At 37.8% G+C, this 23,342-nt stretch overlaps 2 long non-coding RNA genes across 3 annotated transcripts in view; one reads left to right on the forward strand and one right to left on the reverse strand.

The window, feature by feature from the left end:
* Positions 1 to 2,337: 2,337 nt before the first annotated feature.
* Positions 2,338 to 13,329, reverse strand: LOC116421752. Its single transcript, XR_004232260.1, has 3 exons — positions 13,000 to 13,329; positions 11,464 to 11,630; positions 2,338 to 5,897 (listed from the first exon to the last, which is right to left on the reverse strand). It is a non-coding gene; the product is annotated as an uncharacterized LOC116421752 (long non-coding RNA).
* Positions 13,330 to 13,423: 94 nt separating this feature from the next.
* The window catches only part of LOC116421753, a 57,347-nt gene continuing 47,428 nt past the window's right edge, over positions 13,424 to 23,342 (forward strand). For both annotated transcript variants that reach the window (XR_004232261.1, XR_004232262.1), the window contains exon 1: positions 13,424 to 13,581. This is a non-coding gene — a long non-coding RNA (uncharacterized LOC116421753). The remainder of the gene's footprint in view (positions 13,582 to 23,342) is intronic.

The following is a 23,342-nucleotide window of genomic DNA, read 5'->3' on the forward strand; positions in this document are numbered from 1 at the left end:
TAGAGAATTAATTCAAGGTACATTATATATGAATTCAGCCTTTTTTTCATTTTTTCTTGAACTAGACTTAATAGAATACCCTCAGTATTAAGGAGACAAATTCTCTCTATTGACTTACTATGTTTATTTTTGTTTGATAAATATTACTAGGGGTGGGATATTTCATTGTTTTTAATTATCAATATGGTTTTCTGTGAATAAATCAGGAATTACTTTTTCTTCTGTGTCCAGAGAGCTAAGACAGTATGAATCCAAATAATGTCTGCTCTTTCAGACATGGTCACTTTTTGCTTAGTTGCGGATTAATTTTTTTCTCTTTTATTCATGTTCAAGGTGTCTCTAGCATAAAATGTAGACAACCATGCTCATTTTACTTTTTTATATCATAATTAAAACAATAGCTATCCTCATTGTGGAATGGAGCTGAAGGTCCTACAACTGAATAATTCTCAGTAGCCAATTTTTATTGTCTCCACAGTGGTTGCTTAAGGAAAGGAAAAAACAGCTTTCTATGTAAGTAATGATAACGACCTCTAGTTACCAAAAGAGTAACCTATTTGTATGTTATAGAACAAGTCAAAAGTAGCAAGGATTCCTCCTTTAAAATGACAACTGGGTTTCGGTAATTTTAAATTTTGGTGCCTATTCACTCATATGGGTTCCCTTTACTTATAATCTTTTCTCATACCTTTTTTTTATTTTAATTTTAATTTTTTTGCTAAAGGATTGGTTTGTGTTGATACTTGTATGGTACCCATGCTCCTCCTGCCTGAATCAAGTTATTATTAATATATCCTCAGTCTTAGAAGTTGAAACAAATCAATAAGCCTTTCAGATGAGGTATGATTGACAGATTTTTGACCATATACTGACTAGTATTGAAAAGGAAAAAAGAATGAAGAATTCCTTATCTGTATATTTACAAAGAACAATTTAGATTCTAAAAAGTAAATTACAAAACATGGTATCTTCTCTGTTGAGAGTCAGGTGGATTTTGGTTCACTTTTTTCCTAAAACTAGTGTCAGTTCAGTGAATATAGTAAATATGTAAAGGAAGAAGACATTTTGAGGAAGCCTTTCTCTATGATTATAACTTAATATTACTTTATAAGAAGAATATGTAAAGGTCAGGAATTTTGAGAATCCCTAAAAGATTTTTAATAAATTTATATGAAGAAAATTAGTCTAAAATAAAAATATATTTACCACTTAAAGTAATGTATAAGTAAAAAGAAGGTAAATGCTGAATAATTTTCAGGACCATCCCCCCCACAATAGGTATTGAACCATGCCTTTCTCTTTTGGTCTTAGAGTTTGGGCTCTACAATTTCATTCTTTTTACATTCGTTGCCTGACAGGGTCACCCTTTGGGTTGTTGTTGCTTCAGTTTTTCTTTGCTACAAGGCATGTTCATGGTGGATTTCCAGTGGGGACGACCATACCTGCTCTTTCTACCTTTTTATAGGTGCTGTCAATATACTTTGTAGTAAAGAATTGGAACAACCCGGGTGCCTTCCCCTAGAGGAATGGGTGAGTAAATCATGTCCTCACGTACGAACGTAACATATTATTGTACAGGAATAAAGAATTAATATTAGGAAATGAAGAAACATTTAAAGACTTCTTTGAATTTATGAGTGAAGTAAGCTCAATCTGGAGCAGATTATATACAATGACTACAATTATCTAAGTGAAAAAAAAAACAAACATTAAAAAGAAGATAACTTCTAGCTAACTGTAATGACCTGTTTTGATTATAGAAAGCAGGTAATGCATTCTGCTTCCCCTCCTTGGGATGAGAGATTTGAATGTATGGCCACACATTATTACTTACATTATTAGCCAGGGTGACCTTGGAGTTGGTAATGCCTAACCATTTTTGTTTACGACAAGGCAGATTTAGTGTGGAACTGCAACGTTCTGATCATATCTTTTCACCTAATAAGGCAGTTATATATTTTTTATCAAAGAACTGAAAATAAACTAGGTGCCCTTCACTCAGGGAATGACTGAATAAAATGTTTTTCAGTACCCATGTAATATATTATTATGTCATTTGAAAGGACATGTGAGGAATTCAGAGAAATATGAGAAGGCCTATATAAACTGATGCAACAAGCAAGCATATTCAAGAGAATAATATATATACATATAAAAGTATATACAATAAATGAAAAGAATGAAAAAAGGAACCCAAACTCTGCATATAGTTAGAATGACTCTTCTTGGTTCCAAAGACCAGATAATGAAATGTGCCTTCTTCTCTTGGCTGAAATTTGGGCAACTATGGGTACAGCATGTTGCATTCCCTCTCTGAGTCACCAAATTAGTGGCTACTGTTTGTTTTTCTTTGTTACAATGAATTGTTTGATGCTAAAACAGAACAAGATTGACTATTCCTGCTTCTTCTACCTTGAAGTAGGTGTTGCTCATAGGCATGAGCTTGATGCATTCCCTGGATGAAAGAAACTGAATACAAGTTGCAATACTATTGGTACATACAACAAAACCCCTATATAATGCTGGTGTTATAAAGGAAGGATAGGCTAAAACCAACAGTATAAAGGTAAGAGGGCACCAAGCTAATATTTAAGTTCTATACTACCATATTCAGCCAGATTTTTGCCCATTTCTGGTGTTAGGAGACATGGTTTGATTTGCAATTTTTAAAATAATGAGCTCTTGTATAATGGGTTCTGTCCTTGTTGCAATCATCAGATTGCCTTTCAGGGCCAGAGAAGGGCCCTTTTCTGGCTAGGAGAACTTCCTGTTCCTCCCTCTGATCCCCTGCCACTCATACCCCTAGCCTAAGAAATCTTGCTGCCTTTGCAGCCACCTGGAAAGTCACACATGCTGGTGTCACAATATTCCCAAAGAAGGGCAAGAATCAAGTCTCTAATTGCAGAGGCTTGGTTACGGGAGCCTTGGGTCACATTCCAGCCAGTGCCTTTTCAAGCACAGCCTCTGAACAAATTGGAAAGTCCTTCCAAAAAAGAGCTCAACCAGGGAAGAGTGAGCAAAGAGGAGGAGGGAAGAGGGAGAAAGGGAGATCTCCAGCTGTCAGCAGTCAGACAGCAGTGGCAAGCTTGGTGCCGCTGGAGAGATTTTTTTTTTAATCTCCCTACAAAGTGATCCCCTTCCATTATGCTGAAATCTAAGAAAAGCCCTTTGCCCATGGACTTTCCTTTCTATTATGGCCCAGCTTTGCCCCTCACACCTCCTAAATGCTGGAACATATCACAGAATATTCTGAAATATGTCCCTTATTATAAAATCTGAGACTCTCAGGCCAGACTCTTGTGCAGTGCCATGGGTCTGTTTTACAAGAAGCATCTTACAAAATTTCCCACAGCAATTCTCTAAAGACCCACTTCTAAGTTTATATAAGGGTTATAACATTTGTTGGGAATACCCACAATATACTTGAAGTGTTTAAGTAAAGACTTAGATATGGGAAGGACTTTTGAAATGATCTTATCCGTCCTCCCACTCTATCATATTGCTGAGGGATGGGTGGATGGAGGGGGAGCTTCTCTGAGCCTCTGTTTGAATGCTTAGTGTCAGAAAGCTCACACTCCCTTCTGAGGCTTACTGATCCATTGCAGGACAAGATCATTGTTGCTTCTTGTACTAGTCAACAATTTTTCTCCCTGTGACTTCCACAGAATGGCACACAGTTACACGGCATAATCTTCCCCAAAATCATTTTCTCTCCATTGTTCATTCCTCTCTAGCTACCAAGGAAGGAATTAATCCCAAAGGGGAATACAGTTCAGCAATGTCAAAAATTCTAAAGGCTGAAGTGTTTATGACTTCCCTAAGGTCTAGAAGAAAGCATTTTACTTTTAGGACCTTAACCAAAGAAATACTAACCCAGCCTTAAAAAATAATAACAATAAGTACCAACCCAAGAGAACTATGTTTCTAGCCCAATACTAGACTACATTCACCCTGGGAGCTACAAAGACATATAAAGCACATTCCCGGCCCTCAACACAACCTCAAGCTCACCATTTGGCAAGGGAGCCCAGGCTCAAACATAGATTAAGCTGAGTAACAATATAAGACAACAACAGAAGAACACTCACTGGACAATATATGATGTGAGTGCCAACTAAACAATACAGTACAAACAAATGCTGTTTGAGTTCACAAGAGGGAGAGGTCCCCTGAAACTGTAGAATCAGGGAAGGCTTCATGGAGAATGTTGGGCTTAAGTTGAGCCTTTGAAAGATGACAGGGTTCAAGTCTCATCTCCTCTGTGAAGCTCAATTCAAATGTCCCTCTTCAGAAGTCTCACTGTGGTGTGGAGAAGGTGACTGGGAATCCTTGAAGTCTGTGCTTCGGGGGTAGGGGAACAAGCTTTGCCAGGACGGGCCAAGGATGGACCGTTGCATGAGGATCAGCCAAGCTAAGTTCATAAAGACTTAGGGCCAGGTCGGCCTCATGGAGATGAAAGTTTTTGGAAACAATACCCCTCAAAGAACATCGGCTAAGCCACAGAGGGAATTAAAATCTGTCTCAGTGGAAGGAGTTCCCACACCAGTAAAACTACAGATCCTTGAAGTGTTGAATCATTTGAAAGATGGGAGATGGGGTTGGAAAAGGTAGTATGGCACTAGAATGTAGCCACCAGCCTAAGGAATCTGGAATTGATGCTATTAGGAACAGGGAACCCCTGGAAAGTCTTTGAACAGGGAAGTGACATAACAAATGAAATCAGTAGTCTAGTGACAGCTCTGGCATAATCCCTCCCTCTCCCTGAGCAACCGACTCTTTAACAGGCTTCACTCAGCCATCCTAAGAGGGAGTTCAGCCTACAGTGTCTGTGGCTCCATAACCCCTTCAGGAGCATACCTGGAGCCACTCGGAGCCAATGCTCCGTTAGGCACAATGGTTTCTAGGAGCCAATGCCCCATTAAGCACAATCGTTTATAGGAGCCAATGCCCCATTAAGTACAATGGTTTCCAGGAGCCAATGCTCCATTGAGGAAAATGGTCTTGGGCCAAAAAATAGGGTGTGGCTCTCTGGAGAGACCACATTGCTCCATGGTTCTTATTATTTTCCCTGCCTGGCAGCTCTCTGAGCCCAGAGTATCAGTTATTCCAAAGCTGCTCACACAGTTTGGACAAAATGATCTCTCTCTGTTTTTTCCTCCCTAGAAATGCCAGGAAATCAAATGCTTTAGATCAAGGTACATGTATTATTTGCAAGCCTTGGGATGCTTGCTTCTACAATGTAGCTAATTAGTAGAACAGGAGCTCAGGCCAGTTTGCCCTCAAGGCCTCAGTTTCACCAGCTGCAAATTTACAAAGTAGGACCAGAATATCTCTAAGGTCCCTTCAAAAGAATCTTGGACTTGAAATCAGCAGACTGAGTTCAAATCTCATCTTTGCCTCTCTTGTGATTTTAGGCAAGTACTTCCCAAGATGAATTCTCCATCTGTTGTGAGAAGGAGGACTGGATAGTCTTTTAAGAACAACAGAAAGTTCTCTAACTCTGAGGTGTGATGACCCTATTTCAGGCCATATTCTCCTGAGGGGGTACAGAAATCATCCCTCATATTGTCAGGGTAGAAATCATCTGCTAAGTTTTTGTAGGATTGTAGGGATGCTTCCCCAAATCCCCCTTATATTTCTTGTCCTCCTTTTGATCTTCTCTCAAGACCCCAGATGAGCTAAGGCTATGTACACTAGGTACTGATTAACACAACGAAGGGGTTTTACAGCAGAGTATTTGACCGACCTTTGTAACCATCTTTGAAGAATATTCTTCCAATTGGGCTTCTGCTTCCATTTCCGCTTCCGCTTCTTTTTCCTCTTTCTTTTTCTTTTTCTTTTACGCATCCTGATCTGGATGATCTGGTCTCTCTCACATTGTTGACTTGCTTCTGGTCCTGAAAGGAAAAGGACAAAATCATCAAAGCAAAGTCTAACTGCTTTTCTTGTCTCACCTGAAATGCACCACTCTTACTTTTCACTGGATGATCATTTGTCCAATGATTTTTTTTTTTACCTTTCATTAGAGAAAGAATAGACTGTAAGAAAAATAATAATTTCTACCTCACAGGAGTGACAATCTCATAGAGAACAGCTTGGGACTGTTAGATTTTAGTATTCATTTTCATGAACACAACTGGGTACATTTATGAACTGCAAGGGAAAGAAATAGGGCTAGGTTCAATGAAGGGGACTAAATTATAGTTTTATTCTAGAGCTGGATCTTTCCTTTCTTCATAGCAGCAAAGATAGATCTTTTGATTCTCAATTAAAAAAATAAAAGAGGGCCAGACTTCAGAGATGGACATAGACCTAGCTTATGTGACAAGTTGTAGGCAGCTCTGTATGCTCTTCTTGGAAGATATCCCTTTTGCCTGGTGAGAGGGAAATGTGAGACTGCTCTTATTGTTCTAATGGTCCTCACTAATGAGGGCAGGGCATACCACAGATAACTTTCAATTTGTGTGATCACTTTGTGTGAACTTATAAATAAATCAAATCTATTAATTTTTTAAAAAAATAGAATCCTGTTTTAAATGTGTGAGCAAAACATAATTTAAGGAGAACCTACAGTAGAGACTTTAGCAAAGAAGGGGAATTTTGAAAATACTTTTTTCCAAAATGTTTCTTAAAATTGCTTATTGTCCAGATATTGGACTCCAAAGATTTTAGGATTCAGTATCTATGTGGCTTGGAGATGGGGCAAGCTGGAAGACCATTTTTTAAAAAGTTCTCACACAGCTAGAGGGCGCAATGGATAAAACACTGGGGTCTGGAGTCAGGAGAATATAAGTTCAAATCCAATCTCAGATACTTATATGTGACCCTTACCAAGTCACTTAACCCCAATTGCCTCTTCTACCCTTCTTCATACCCCACTTCTTCCAAAAAAAAGTTTTTCATTAGGCACACTAATTTAGAGAAGAGTGCTGCCCTTGAAAGATCACATTGAGGCACATATTATTCCCAGAGTACAGATTCCTGGACCTATCAGAGCCAATCCCACTGCTCTCTATTGCCATTTTCATTTTATAAAATGGGTGATTCACCCAAACAAAGAACACTAGGAAATGAGTGTAAACTGTTGGTATTTTTGTTTTTCTTCCCGGGTTATTTTTACCTTCTGACTCCAACTCTTCCTGTGCAACAAGAGAACTGTTTGGTTCTGCACACATATATTGTATCTAGGATATACTATAACATATTTAACATGTATAAGACTGCTTGCCATGTAGGGGAGGGGGTGGAGGGAAGAAAGGGAAAAGTCGGAACAGAAGTGAGTACAAGGGATAATGCTGTAAAAAAAAATTACCCATGCATATGTTCAGTCAATAAAAAGTTATAATAAAAAAATTATTATCATTAAAAAAAACCGGTGATTCATCAAAAGATACTTGCTCTGTAGCTGCTTCTCCTTCCTTCCCTCCCTTCCTTCCTTCCTTTCTTTCTTTTTTTCTATGTGTGTCTCTTAAAAATCTGAGCTTGTCTGTATATAGTTAATGGTGAGAATGAGCCAGGTTCAGACTATTATTTTCAGTTGTGCTGCATCATTTTTTGTTGTGCAGCAGGGAGGGTTTCTATAGAGGGATTCCTGGCATTTTTTTCCTCTGACACCAAATGTGAATACTAAACATAGAATACATGATGTAGAACTGGAGGAGACTTCAAAGATCAGTTTATCCAATTTCTTCTTTTTATAATTCGGGAAACTGAGGTCAGGCAGGGAAGTAGTTTTCTCAAGGCCAAATATGGCTAGACCAGCACATAGGTATATTTACTCTAAAGTCCAGTACTCTTTCCACAACACCATATTATCTTTCTTTCCAGACTGAGGAGACAAAATGTAGTCTAAGTCCTTTTTTCCTTTTTTGAGATGAAACCATTAAACTTTTTGACTTTTAAAAAATAAGTTACATGGTTCCAAAGTGGGCAAGGGAAGTATTAGAAGACCTAAGGGTTTTAAAAAAATTTTTCCCAACATGAAAATGTTTTCTCTTGCCTTTCTTGTCTACCTTAATTACAGTAGAAGCTTATAATTTTATGAGGAAGTTGGTTGTTTATCTGAAATCATCTTTAAGAACATCCTAAAAACAAGATAAATAAATCTACATGTGTCACAAGCCATATCTTCAGTACCTTGCCAGTATGTCTCCCCGTAACCCCAGAACCATAATAAAAATGTTTCCACTAGGGGCAAGCTTCATAAAATATGAGTAGTAGAAAATGTACCTTCAAATCAACTGTCTAAAGACAAGTTCAGTTAAGACAGAAAGCCAGGACATAGTCAATCTCCTGTAGAAGGAGATGGAACATGACAGGAACTTACCTACGGGTATTACAGCTAGGGGGAATAAGTGGGTAGCTTCTGGTAGCTTCTTAGTTTAATAGATGATTCTTATAACTAAGTGATAAACTCAGTCATATCTCTGCTACCCAAGGAGTATGAATGCTATTGGTATTTTCCACTTCCAGAGAGCAAAAACTGACTGTGCCAACCTAGTTATTTCTCTGAAACCTATTCTCTTTTTCAAATACTGTTTTGTTTTTCTTTTTGTTTATTTGCTAAGATACCATGGACTGCTTTAGGCTGCTCCTTGACAACAAGAAAGGGCATGAAAATGACCTTAGATAAGAAAAATTTTCTTTCCTTCACTGAAGAAACAGGTCTCATGCCTGGCACAGGGTGCCTATTAATATGTGCTTGTTGAATGATTGCTTGTTGGACTCAAGGGACTTGGATTAAAATCCAATTTATTCAAGTTATTCTCTTGACCTTGGTTTTTACATCTAGGAAAAGAGAAGGTTGGACTTGATCTATAAGGATCCCTTCCTATGATCAACAGCAAGGGGTATAAAGAGCAGTCAAAGAAGAATGAAATATTCCTAGGGGAAACCCATTTTAAATTTCCACTATAGCAAAGAAAGATATTTAGGTCAGTTTGTTTTGGGGTAATTAGATATATAGTTGCTTCCACTGATGTGGGGTACCAATAGAATGACTATTCCTTGGTGACTCTCCAACCTGTGAAGTTTGTAGTGCAAAGACAAAAGCCCCATTTCTTTCTGCACTGATGAGAAATACTAGACCTTGAAGAGACTGAAAGAGCCTAAGGCAGGAAAATCAATGGAATTAGGTTATAATCTTCACCCTATGGATAATTCATTGTCTGACCTTGGATAAGTAAGTCTCTTCCTATCTCTGGACCTTAGTTTCCCCAAATTATAAAAGAAGATAAGATTGGATTAAGTCATTTCCAAGCTTTTCTTGGGGCTCCAGCATTCTATGAATCTGAATTTTCTTCTCACCTTGCTTGCCTTGGATCTACTTCACAAGGAAGAGCAAATGAGATCATGGTTTTCAAAGTGCTTTGTAAATATTCCTGACCCATATTTAAATAATACCTTAAAGTTTATGATGTGCCTAGAGCTCTGCAAGTGTAAGATGTATTGTTATTATTATTATAAAATTTGACTTTCAAAGCAAATAGCCACCTAGCCCAGAAACTATGATCAAAAATAGGATGGTAAGCTTGTGACCTGTCCCTCAGCCAATCAAATTCTTTTAGTTTATCTTCCCACTCCATCCCATGACTTTCTGGTAACTATTGAGGTAGGAGAAATATTTTCAAGGACAAGGATTGTCCTTGAAATAAGGATTGCTGTTTGGACAAGCAGTATTCGTCTCAATTAGGTTTGTCACCCCGAACATAGTTACCGATTGACAAAGATTATTGGGGAGGGACAGTTTTTAGGGGAGGATTTTCTTTGTATTTCTACTGCTTAGAACAGTGACTAGCACATAATTGTTGCTTAATAAATTCTTGTTGATTTAAATTTACTTGCAGGGAGAAGAAGATAAGGAGATAGAGAAAGGAAAAAATTATTCCTTTTTGAAAAAGCAAAAATAAAACAGGGAAAAGAAATGGAACAGATATCCCATTCCTTGCCTCTACTCCCTTGGGTGCAGATGTCATTAGATTCATAATAGACTATATGATGGGGGATTAGAGCAACGGTTCCCAATACATATACTCTTCAAAGGTATGAAAAGCCTGTCAAAGGAGTATGGGAAATATTTGGGAAATAACTATTATTTTAATGAAATTAATTAATCTCTTATTTCTTATTTATTTATTTCTTATGGGCATATGAGTTATAAACCCTATTATTTATTTCTTGTAAAAGCAGTTCAGGAAGATTTGTTGAAAGCCGAGGAGGTGATGGTGGGGAGGTTATCCAAGTGAAAAGAGTGGGAACTCCTTATATAAATTAGGAGAGATGAAAGGATTATTGGTGATCCCTGTATTACATGGTACACATGGGGCTTTGGGATTGTCTAGATCCTTGGGAACCTTTTGGATTGAAGGCACCTTTAGTGCTTGGGGGCCAGAGGGTCCAGGGTGTGGTCAGCCAGCTGAATGTTGAAGGCATTGGTTCTTAAGGCTAATTTTTGGCTCTAGTCCCTGGTAGAAGAAAAATTGGGATTTTGGGGAGGGGAACTGGTTCATATTTCCATAGGGCTTTAAGATTTACAAAGTACTTTTCTCACAATTACTTAGATAGATGGAAGTAAAGGACTACTATCCTGATTTTACAGAGGAAGAAGCAGACTCAGAAACATGTCCAGGGTCACACATCTAGTCATGGCCAGGATTCAAACCAAATCTTTCCCAGAGTCTAAATCTAGAGCTCTATACACCATGCTAAAAGGAACCTTTATATTTATTTCTGGTAGCCTCCCAGGGAGCCCCCCGGAAAGGAAAGGAAAAAGGAATTGGGGACAAACTGAAGCTGTATCCTTCAGGCACTGAAGCACAGTGGATGAGGTATGAGTATGAAGTCCTTCCAGTGGCCAAAATACCTGAAACTCCACAATTAAAGATCCATTTAAATCAAGAAAATGTATCTTGTTAAAATGTATGTTAAGCCCTTACCAGACCTTATTTATCATTAACAGCTTGGCATTAATTAATCTGAAAAATACTTTTCCAAAGTGAGAGCTGGGTGAAGACATTGTTCTGCTAGAATGAAATACAGGACAAATTAATTTTGATAAAGGAGATTGTGATGAGTGAGATCTAGAATATGAGTATGGTATGGGTAAAGTAAGTGGACACCAGAGAGAACTGGCCGACTTTGCCTATGACCACACCCTAGTTGACAAGATCTGTCCAAAAGGAGAAATGTTACCTTTAAGTCCCTTAGGACCCAAGAATAGATTTGGCAGCTCAGAGATGGCCAGAGTGGGGCTGGGGAAGGGGTGGGGTAGAGGGAGAGGAGATTTGACTTGGAATGAGCTCAGGGAATCAGTTCGTACCCTTTGTTGGGTGCCACTCCTCACTTTACCCACATTTACAAAATGGGGTATAGATGGTCTCTCATGTCCTGAATTCACCACCTCTTTCTCTGTGCACTTCTCCCTGGTTTTTGCTCATAAAGCCAAGGGGGCGAGTTATAGCTCACCTGAACTGTTGAGCTAGGTGGGAGAGACGTTTCCACGAAGTTTCAGTGCTCATTTTCAGAGCAGCCGCTCTAATTTTATTTGCCAACGTGGATGATTTACTCTGCCAACATATATGATTTTCTGCGTCAAAATAGGTGATTTTCTCCATTCAGGAGACCTGAAATTCCTGTAAGGAAAAAGGAAAAAAGACCTTTAAAATTCTCAGGATAATAGCCCCATCCTCTGTCCCTTTATGAGGCATTAAAAACATACAGAATCAACAACAGTCAAGTCATCTATACACGCAACAGGGAAAATATTGTCTTTATTTAATGTGTATCATTGCTAATAGCTAGAATTCACATTATCAGTTCTCCTCATGAGATATCTCCCATTGCTTTGGGATATTTAGAATGATTATTTTAGCGATATTGCTTTTACAAAACACTAGAACCTAGTATATTCTCTATATGGTGACCCTGTATTTTTTCAAACTTGGACTTGTCTTTGAAATTTACTCTCTAACTCAGTGTCAATCCCCTGACAGAAAAGTTATACGTTATTCATGTGCTTACCTTAATTCAAAAGCTCCAGTTATCTATTTTACAATCAAAGTGCAAGAGTTTTGTTGTTGTTTTTTGTTTTGTCTGCATTGACCTGGCTCTGGGAGCTTTTCTGACTTTCCCTGTATTTATTATCCATGGAATTGTAGCAGTCTACACAATCTATACTAATAATATAAAAACGGATATCAAATTAAATCTTTGCATTGTCCCAAATTTCTCTTAATCAATTTTAAGACGACGCAACTCGGCATCCTCAAATGAACCCAGATAACAGAACAATAGAATCTTTGAAGGGGAACCAGAAAATAGGAGCATTTCAAAATAAGATTTAACCCCCTTTTACAGATGAGGAAAACTGAGGGTGCTGCCAAATGGGTGAGCAACGTCTCTGTTTTTGCAAACAGAAAAGACACAAGGTTCTGAGTGGGCAAAGCTTCTCGCATATTATTTTGCAATTCCTAACAAGGTTGGACATCTGGACTGGAACACTTCTGCTAAATTGTGCCACTAAGTTATTGCCCAGGAAATCACCCCAATTGTTATATAGATGACATTAACTGGCTTTTCTTAAGAATACTTGCTTTACTGTACTATACAGAACAACAAAGAAGTTTCAGACACACTACTTGCTGAAAAATATTGTATTTTTTAAAACCAAATTTTAAAAAGCTGCACTTTAGGAAAACTAAAAAGTTTGGCTTCTAATTCTATCAGAGATTTTTTTAAAAAATCACTCCAAACTCACTGAAATAATATTTACTTTAGAACGGATCTGGTAGGTTCACCTTGGATCCCATCCAAGAGTTTAGTTACCAAAGTAATTTTAAAAGACCCTATTTATAAGTATGCCTCTCGGGTAAAACTCAGGACCTGGACCCCCAACTCTAAAACAACGGGATTATAAACTCCCTAAGGGCAGGGACCTGTCTCCTCCTTCCCTTCCTTTAGTTTTCCCCACAGCGCCTAACCCGGCAAGCACTCCATACTCACTTATTGACTGGGTGACTGCGTCTCCGAAGCATAGCACATCAGTTTGGGGAAGTTTTCGGAGTGTCCCGCGAAGTCCAAACTCGCCGAGGAAAAGAAGGGATATTCGGCCGTCGTCCAGCTGTTCTTCTGGGGAGCGAGCTGCAGCCGACTCACTGCACTCTCTGCAGCCGAAGGATCTCTGAAGAGATGAAACAGGAGACTTTGGAAGAGTCAGGGGCTGGTGTTCGCCCCGTGAAATAACTCATCCATCCTAGCGTCTCTGCGGACGCAGGAGTTGCTCCTGATCTCAGCAGTGGTGACTCTGCCTGTGCGCAGCCCCTTTTAAATGTTGGGTCCTGACTCACCTTCCCTCTTTCCTCCCACAATGCCCAATGAGAGATTGTTAACAAGACGAGATCTCAGGGTCTGTTTTCGGAGCAGATGGAAGCCTGCCAAATACGGAGGAGAGACTCGGCTTGCCTCCCAGCTCCACACAAGCTCACTGTCCCGACAGAGCCAAACACCCAGAGCAAACTCCGGCAACCTCCCTCCTCCAAACTCCTCGAACTTCCAGCCCTAGTCTCGCAGAAAATTGGACCCCAGGTGAGTGCTCCAGTCCCCACGGCAGCAACAAGTCAGCCCCTTGGAGGCCAACTCCTCTATTCAGAACTTGCTGGGGAAATGTATGAGCCTCTCTTTTCTGAGAGAGGCCTCTATCTGACTGGGGGGAAAAGGGGATTTAAAAAAAAAAAAAAAGTTTAATTTAGATTTTAGTTTGATTAAACGATGGCATAGTACCAAAGATTGCTTGTAGGAGAAAACCAAGTCCTGTTGCAGTCACCAAAAGATGCTGAAGTAGCCCCTCTGAGTAATTACTCTCTCATACAGAGTCCCCCCCCCCCACACACACACACAAAAGGGTGTCTATTGCCTTAAAAGGCATATAGCTGTATACACTGGGAGAAGCACCTCAATATAGGAAGGAACACAGCACCAAAAATCAGGAGCTATGAGTTCATTAGAAGTTCTGCCACTAATTTGTATGTAATTTTGTTTGTCCCTTGGCCAAATTACTCCTTTCATTTGTCCTCAGTTTCCCATTCTGTAAAATAAGGAGATTGAACTAGATAATCTCTATGTTCCCTTCCAGTTCTTTGACATATGATTCAGAGTCAAAACCACTTCATCCCTCTGAGCCTCAGTTTCCTCACCTGTCAAATGGGGATCATACGACTTGCATAATATTGGAAGGATCAAAAGAAATGATAAATGAGAAGGTGCTTTATGAAACACTCATTGTATACACTTATGTGAGTGTACACAACAATCATGTCTTAGTCCCTTTCAAGCAGAAAAGAGACTCAAGCAGAAGAGAAACTCCTAACATCTGATCTACCTGGGAGCTTCTTGGTTCTAAATTCCCTCTTGGTTTTATTCACTGATGATGAAGGATCAGAGATAAAGAACAACTTTATTTTTTATATAATCTTAGCAACTGAAACTATGGGAAGATTATTATCCAGTACTAATTTCCTTCCCCTGTGATCAGAGACGCTCCCCTGGGGCTGCAGCTGCGGTGGGGTGTTACCCAACCTTTTTCAATTAGAGCCCCACCTGTGAACATGCTGGGACACACTATGCCCCTGCCCACCTGTCCCAACATGTCCATCCTTCATCATTCCCTGACACCTGTCTATCTACACTTTCCACTGCTCATACATATAAGTCCATCATCAATCCTCTCCTCAAAAATAGCTGCTATCATTTTTCCACCACCATCACCATTCCCCAAACACTCAAAAGTTGACAAATGGAAGTAAGGACACAAATTTCATCCTTCAAGTACCAGAAATTCCTGGTGCCTCTAAGAAGCCTTCCCTGACTGATCTACTACTGATTTCTCAGTGTAGAATACTCATAACATTTAGAGTCTCTTCCACACAGCAGAACTCTTAATTATGTTCTGTCTATATTGCATTCTGTTGTATAAGATTACTAGTCTAGTACGAGATCACTACCTACAACTAGAGTCAATCAATGATCCCTAAAGACATTGACAATGCCATATTTCTGCTTTCACAAATACAGATTAGTGCAGGACCAGAAACACAGTTGTATCCTTTCCCTCTTCTTCCCCCCGCCAAAAAAAAAAAAAAAAAAAAAAACCAACTTAATGGATAGATTAATTCTTTACAATAAACCAAATTGTCCTGGCACCCTCTTTTATCTTTTTTCAGATTATATCCTAAATCTTAAAATGAAGTAAAATTTTCAGATTAATTCCTTCCCTGACAAGATACCGGTAGAAGAGAAGTGTTGAAATAGAAGGGTAGAGTGAGTGACTAAATTGCTAAAAACAAATTTATGGACGTTCCCTAATAGCCATAATTTAAAGTATTGCTATAGCTTCAGGACTAGAAAAATTGCATTATTTGCCATTTTGTAATTTCTGGGGAGGGAAGTTGGGGTTTAGAAGGTATTTGATTGGAAATGAATTTTCGGAGAATAGTGATAGCATTGATATTGCAGGACAGGTGACTTGATAGTTCTTGTTTTATACAGCCTGAGGGCATAGTCAGATTTGGATCAGTTCATCTAGCCATCTCCCAGAGCCCGCTTGTTCAGCCATTTCCTCAAAGCAGTGATTCTTAACCTTTTTATGTTTCATGAACCTCTTTGGCAGCCTGATGAGGCTGATGGATCCCATTTTCAGAATAATGCTTATAAATGAATAAATAAAATAGATAGGATGACCAAGAATACTAATTATGATTAAATATTATGATCAACATATTTTAAATACAAGTTCATGGACCATGAGGGAAAGTGCTGCTTCTGATAGTATACGAAGAACCAAGAGAAACCAAGCCGGTTATAAAAGAATTAGGTATGTGAGTCCAAAATTGACCCTTACAAGATTACATGTTTAACGTATTAGTTTTATTAAGTTCCCTTGAGCCATATTTCTACCTTTACAGCCCACCTAGTTCCTGTTAATGAAACCTGCAGGACTAGCAATCAGGCAAAGTCAAGTCAGGAAATACCCACCTTATTAGTAGAAATTTTCTTTTGACTTTGATTGAATGATAACAGTATGACTCTGTGAACTGACCCTCAGATGTGATGAAAAAGATGAATATTCATTACCCCAGTGAGTCCCCAAGAACAGCACGAAATGAACACCCTTGTAATCTTTGAACATCTTGTACCAACTGTCGGGCTACAGTCTAATTTGGTCTGCTTTGGTCTTCCCATTGAGGCAGGGTCCCTAATGCCAGAGAAATAAACTAGTATATGTATCCTTGGGAAGGGTGAGGATAGAAGCATAAAAACCAAAGGAAACTCAGTTTTCTTGCCCCTTCAGTGGAAAAGCACTGAAAGGGCAGTATCGGGAATCTGCACATCAGCAAGTTCCTAGCTTCGGCTATGATTTTCAAAGACTAAGGTCTCCAATCTTCATAAAGACAAGCATTAGGAAGAGTCAGAATGCAGATTTTTTTTTTAAGTACTTAAATACAAAAGTATAAATATAGGGTCATGAATATGGAAAATCAGCTTATTTGAATGAAATGAATGATTGATTATAGAAGCTTTAATTTCCTGTATATGAATTTATGTGAAGACCAAAAATTCAGGGAATCCTCTTTAAATCTTTTAGGGGAGCTTATCCTTTAAAAAAAAAAAAAAAAAAAAAGACAACTTATTTTTTTTAAAGTGACCTAGCCCATAATTTTAGGTTTTAAACTCTAACTGTAGATTTTGTAAATATCCCATACATTTTCTATTAAAAATTTAAAAAATCATATCTACAGTACTTTAGTACCTGACTTGTATATTTATGTGACTATTGTTAGAAGTGACTAATTGGGTTTGATTAGCTTCATCATTAATATTCTGTCCATAATTTAACATGCTTCAATAAAATACCCTAAAGCAGTATAATGATTAGATTTCAGGAATATGTGTTTTGCAATTAAGTTGCTCTTGATTTTGATATGCAGATTAAGAAATGGTGGTCTCATTTAAAAAAAAAAACTGCCCTTATTAACTCAGCAGTATACTCTGAAGATTAGGTAAGAAATCCAAGATTTTCTCTTTGTATATGCTAGTTAAAATGTATTTCAATCAAGCGTATGTGGGCAAATCAGATTTGATTAGTTTAAGTTCACAGTCATTCTATCTAAATGAATAATGTGTCACCTAACATTGCAAAAATTTGATTAATAGTTTATCAGTTAATTAAAAACGAGGTTTAATTTTTCTTTTTTAGGAAAATGCAAGGTAGATATTCCTTGTGTTCATCATAAATGCAAATTATTTCAGCTCGAATCTATTGTTCCTTGTTCCCTTCTAAGCCAACTGGCAAGAAAAATAGAGCTCTTCAAATTATCTCTTGCAGGGAGTAGTAAAACTTTGTTTGCTTCCACATATGGTTGCCACTTGTCTCAGGCTCAGAAAAGATTTTCATTGTGGACTTGAGTCCGAGCAACCTCAACTTTTTCTCCAAGCTTTTCCCAATCCCAGTTCCACTGCTTCTTTTATCTCCTTTCTTTTCGTTCTTACCATCAGTTTTTAGGGTGGTTTTTTTTTTTTTGGTTGTTGTTGTTTATTTTTTAAAGATTATTTTCATCTAGCTATTCTGTTTGCCTGCTAGCACTGCAACCTTCTTACTCTTCACCAGTTCACCAGTTCATGAAATCAACTCTACTTACTAGTCACCTCTTAGAAACAGCAAAGAATGACTTCTTGACCCACCAATATACATATATTGATGCGTAATGAATTTCATTATTTGGCACCAGAGGATAAGCTTTTAAACCTCCTTAAGTCTGTTTGTTTGTTTTTTTTTTTTTTTCATTTGTCTGATGAGGTTATTCATTCTCTTCCAGCTCAAATTCTATGCTTTACCCGGGCTATTCCTAAAACCATCCATCTGGGTCTATCAGAACCAGTCATTTAATGGCTTTGTAAATTGTATTGCCTGAACACAAATGTGGTATCCTTCTAATTACTGGTTGTTGATTCGTATAAGATGCATAGAATCTATAGGCAAATATATTTGACTTTGTCAATGAGATAATCTGAAACACACAGTCAACATTAATTTTTACTGAAGCATTTGTATCTAAGGTTCTAAAATCTATGCTCAAGAGGAGGATATTCAAAAACACAACAAATCAAAAGAACACACGAAAATAAGTCCCCAGTCCTCATGCCAGTGTGTAAGCTCCTTGAGGTTAAGGTTTGTTCTTTTTTTTTTTTTTTTTTCCTGTATAATATAATGCCTAGCATATAGTAGATGCTAATGTTTGTGGAATTGAAGTGAATTTAATTAGGGGAGATTAGACATGGAATGAATAATTATAATAAAAGGTGCTTTACAGTGCCATAAAAAAAAGATAAAAAACAGTTATGGATGAGGATTCAAAGATGGGAGAAAAAACTGGGGTGGGGTGGGAATAATTGTTTAAAGCTCTTAACTTCCTTCCATCTACCCTCTGAGACATTTTCCCACTAATTAGATTAATTAGATGAAACATCATGGAACAACATAAAGTTGGGATTTTTTAAATCCTTTAGATGAAGGAGGTCATTTAACAAATAAGAAAAAAAAACTCTGACCACTGAGGTTGGTGCCCAGAAAGGACCTGAATCCCAAGGTAATTGCTGCTGGGACAAACAACAGAATCTAGGAAAACAAAAGAGAATGTCCTTCCACTGAAAAGCTGGTCTCAATAAATCCTTAAATTAATTTAACTTAAAATAAAAGAAATTATGGGCTTAATCTCTCCCTTAAAGTCAGGGAGGAGGCTGCAAATATCTAACATCCTGAGAAGCAGAAATCATCCTTCTATCCATCTTGAAGCCTCTCTTGGTCCCAATAGCCACCCACAGTCTCTTGATATCACTTCTAGGCCCCCCAAAACTAACCAAATCCTCCATGTATACATATCTCTGTCCCTTTTCTCTCTTATCAAACCCACACCTTCCAGATTTTCCTAGGAGGTCAAAACATTGGCTGAATAAGTGCGGTATTCCTCTGCCCGACTCAAGTATGAAGTTGCTCTTCTCCCTTAGCAAAAACTATTCTTGAAAGCCCAGTTCATGTCATACCTGCCAGTAAATCTTCCCTGATTTATAATATTATAAAATTACGTCTGGAAAGGACCTTAGAGGTCAGTCTTCTCATTTTATAGATGCACATCCAGAGAAGGCAAACAATTTGATCTGCTAGTTAGTAAGTACTCAAGACACAATTGGAACCCACTTCTTCACTTCAAGTCCAGTGCCCATACCCATTACGGCATACTAGCTTTCCAGTCTACCTTTATTTCTTATAATCAGGATCCCGCAACCCAGGTTAAATCCCATCTTGTATTGTTCTCTAATTGCTTTTGTAAGAATTTTGTGCCCTAGGTAAAAGTCATGAGAGCAGGACTCTGTCTTCTAGTCCTGTTTCTCCGACTGACCACACAGCAGGGGATCAACTTGCTACCTTAACTAGAATTGAGTCTTACAATCTCCCTGCCCCCAACCTCCATGTAAACTAATGATGCATAAAAGCCTGATTTTCCTGCTAAGGAAGAGAAAGGGTTAGAAGGTTGAGAGGGAGAAAGAGGAAAACAAATCTCAGAGTAAAATAAATCACTCATTTTAAAATTGTTTTTGAAAGTGTATTCAAGGATTAATCTCCAACTGATTGTGAGATTAAAGATGCCCACATAGTTTTGTTTTCTTTTGGGTCCCAACCTGTAATTTCATCAATTTAGACAACTCATCAGTAACGCACATTCTTAGAGATTTTTCTAAGATACTGAGAGTTGAAAGGACAGTGTGTTTCAGAGACAGGATTTAAGCCTTTCTGACTCCAAGGTTACTTTTCTACAGGGTCTATTTTGTCCAATGGACAAATAATGTCATCTTAAAAAGTCATCAAAAACTTTAGATTCAGTTCAGCTCAGTTCAGTTCAGATCAAAAACAGGAGCTTTTGATGACACTAGCATTCCCCCAAACAAAAACATTACACAGCAATATTAGGGACGTAATTGTGTCACATTTTAGAATCCAGGACTGCCAAGCAAATATCTCTTTTTCCCCCCAAAGAGAATAAATACCCATTTTTTTTAATGATGTGGAAAAATTGACCCAAAGCTTCAGAAAAGGACTTTTAAAATTTCTGATGTTAAAAGGCAAATTTCTGATATTTTAATAAAGATTTCAAAGTAAGACCCATCACCTTACAGTAATTACAGAATAGATATATTTTGTGGATTTAAAAAATATTTTTGAATTTAGCCATGATCATAGGGAATCATTCCTGGTCTCACTTCGGCAACAGCTTTTCTAACTGTTCGGAAGCCAAACTTCCAAGAGCTCAGCAGCATCTGGTTATAATAAAACCTTTATCCAGAATCTAGAATTCAGGCATACACCACTAAATTTGCTGAATGTGTCTGGCCTGGGAGAGAAGTGCAGCTACATAAATGAATAGATAAACTCCTATCTATTTTATCTTTGGAGGTAGACAGAGCAAGGGATAAACGGTATCCCTGCAGCGTCACAGATCAGTCAGCAGCTGATCAAAGATGAGTCCGCTTAAATAAGGGTCATATTTTCAAAGGAGGGCCAAATTTCACTGTGAGATGTGACTATATAGGAGTGTGTGTGAAGGAGTCATGTATTAGCATCCAGGGGCCGAATTAGCACCTGTGTTTGTAGCTCACACTGTCAAAATCTGCAAAAGTATTCTGAATTAGACCTTCTTCCTGCTGCTAGCAGTTCTCTCAAGATCCAAATGTGATTGAGTTGCACACAGTAGGCAATTAATAAATTCTTGGCTAGCAGAATGCCAAATCTAGGCTTTAATGCTGCTGGAATAAAGCAGGGTTAATATAAGAATTTAGGGAAGAGAATAGAGCTTGAAATGTTATTCTTCAGAACCGACGGCTGGGCAAACCATGAAATTGTCAGGATTGACACTTAAAATGCCTGAAATGATCAGGTTGAATATAATTTCACTTTGTTTACTATATTTCTGATATCAGACATTATTCCTTTCCCATGGAATTGCCTGGCTGTTTTGGCATCCTGAGATACGATTATCTACATTTTCACAAACTATCTTATATGTGTCAATAATAATAATAATAATAACTAGAATTTATATAATATTTTAAGGTTTATAAAGCACTTTCCATATTATCTCAATTGATCCTCTTTCATCTATTCTTATAGCTTTGACTATCACCTCTATGAAAATGGCTAAATATATGTTCACCCCAGACTCTTTTCCAGTCCTCAGTCCCATATTTCCAACTATCTACAATCTAATTAATCCACAAGCATTTATTAAATATGTCTGGTACCATACAAGATGCTAGGTATAAAAAGACAAAAAATAAGCAATCTCTTCCTTCAAGAACTTACATTTTTTTGGAGGAGGCAAAGTACACATAAAAATATAATTGAAATATACATAAAGTAAAACAGGAGGCTGCTAATAGCTGAGAGAAACAGGAGAGCCTTTGGGTAGAAGATGGTTCTTGAATAGAACCATTTTTGAATAGAATTTTCTGTCTTTTTCTATTCCAGTTCCAAACCCATTTCTATTACTCTTAGAGTTTCCCAGGCTTGAAGACTCATAGTCATACATCCCTTCAATCTTTCAGCTCTTTTATTCCCTAGAGCTAACTCGTTACGGTAGCCTGTCAATTCTAACTTGGAAACATCTCTTGGATTTGGCTTCTTCCTTTCTATTCCTGCTACTACCATCATAATCTAAATACCCATTACTGCCTACCTAGCTTCCTACAACAGCCTCCTAGCTAGTTATTCTGAATCTGCTTTCTTCTCACTTCAGTAATATCATGCTTCTTCCTCCTAAAGCACATCTCTCTTCTGTTACTCTCTTATTCTGGGAGCTTCAAACGGCAATTTACTGCTGGTTGCTTTTATGAGAAGGTCTTCCAAATTTAACTTTGATGTAATTTGGATTTTTTCTCTAACTAGGTTGAATGTGCACCCTCCATTTCAGTCAGACTAATTACCTCAATATTATTTGTTCACAGAACCAGAGTCTTTAGAGTCTTAAAGGGTGAAAGGGAAGTTATACCAATTTTCCTCACCTTCTAAGTAAAGAGTAAAGAACACTGGCCTTGGAATCAGAAGATTTGGCTTTAAGTTCAGATTGTGATATTTTATTACCTATATGACCTTGGATAAATAAATCATTTAATATCTCTGCTCCTGATTTTCATTATCAATAAAACTGGAGGATTGAAAAGAAAGATTTAGAATTCTGAGTGGGTAGGAATCTTAATTGAATTCCTTTGCTTATATATTTTATCATCATCTCATTCTCCTTCTGCTCCCTCCCCCACCTTGCCCTTATTTCTGCTATTCCTTCATCCTGCTATTCATCCTACTTTTCCATGACAAAGCTTATCAAGGTTTCCTCAATTTTCAGCTTCCCCTAGAAGGATTCTTGAATTACTCAATGCCTGACAAATACTTGGTGCTTAGAAAAATCAATTGATTGATTATTCCACCTTATACTGATGTATCCTTTGGAATTGGTACCACTCAATTCAATATTGGATTGTTCTACAGTTGGTTTTTTGTCAATGAGCCAAAGGTAAGACTGATACGGGGAGCTGGATAAAGCACTGAATCTAAAGTCAGGAAGACCAGAATTTAAATCTGGCCTCAGATACTAAGTAACTGTATGACCCTAGGCATGTCACTTAATTTTTATTTGCCTCAGTTTCCTCAACTGTAAAATGGGAACAACAATAGAACTTATCTCACAGATTGTTATGAGATAATTGTAAAGCACTTAGCATATAGTGCTTCGCACATAGTAGGTACTATGTAAATGCATATTCTCTTTTTCCTTCTCTTCTCTTTCCTGTATTTCCCCTTCATTATCTAATACAAATCTAGTCATAAAATTTAGGATAGATAAAAATTGTGTTTTAAATGAAATGATTAATTTGGGGAAATGAATAGGGAGATAACTGGGCCATAACCTCTCTATACCACTTATCATTTGGAGATTTTTGGACCCCAGTAAGAAATGTTCTCATTCTGTGATTGATCCCTGGGTAGATTCACCCTTGAACTGTTATTGACATTTGTATGTGTTCTATAGCTATTTTATGATACTGATTAGTCTTTTGTTCATTCCTGGAAAGAAGAGAAAAGAAGAGAAGAGAAGAGAAGAGAAGAGAAGAGAAGAGAAGAGAAGAGTTTACTTTTAATTCAATACTTAACCTCCTTTGAAAAATCTAAGGACAAAAACCTACTGTATTAATGGGAGAAATATGAGCCTGAAACAACTAATAAAGTTGATGTCAGTCCAGTC

This window comes from Sarcophilus harrisii, chromosome 2, assembly GCF_902635505.1.
Source record: "Sarcophilus harrisii chromosome 2, mSarHar1.11, whole genome shotgun sequence".
In the NCBI taxonomy this organism is placed as follows: domain Eukaryota; kingdom Metazoa; phylum Chordata; class Mammalia; order Dasyuromorphia; family Dasyuridae; genus Sarcophilus; species Sarcophilus harrisii.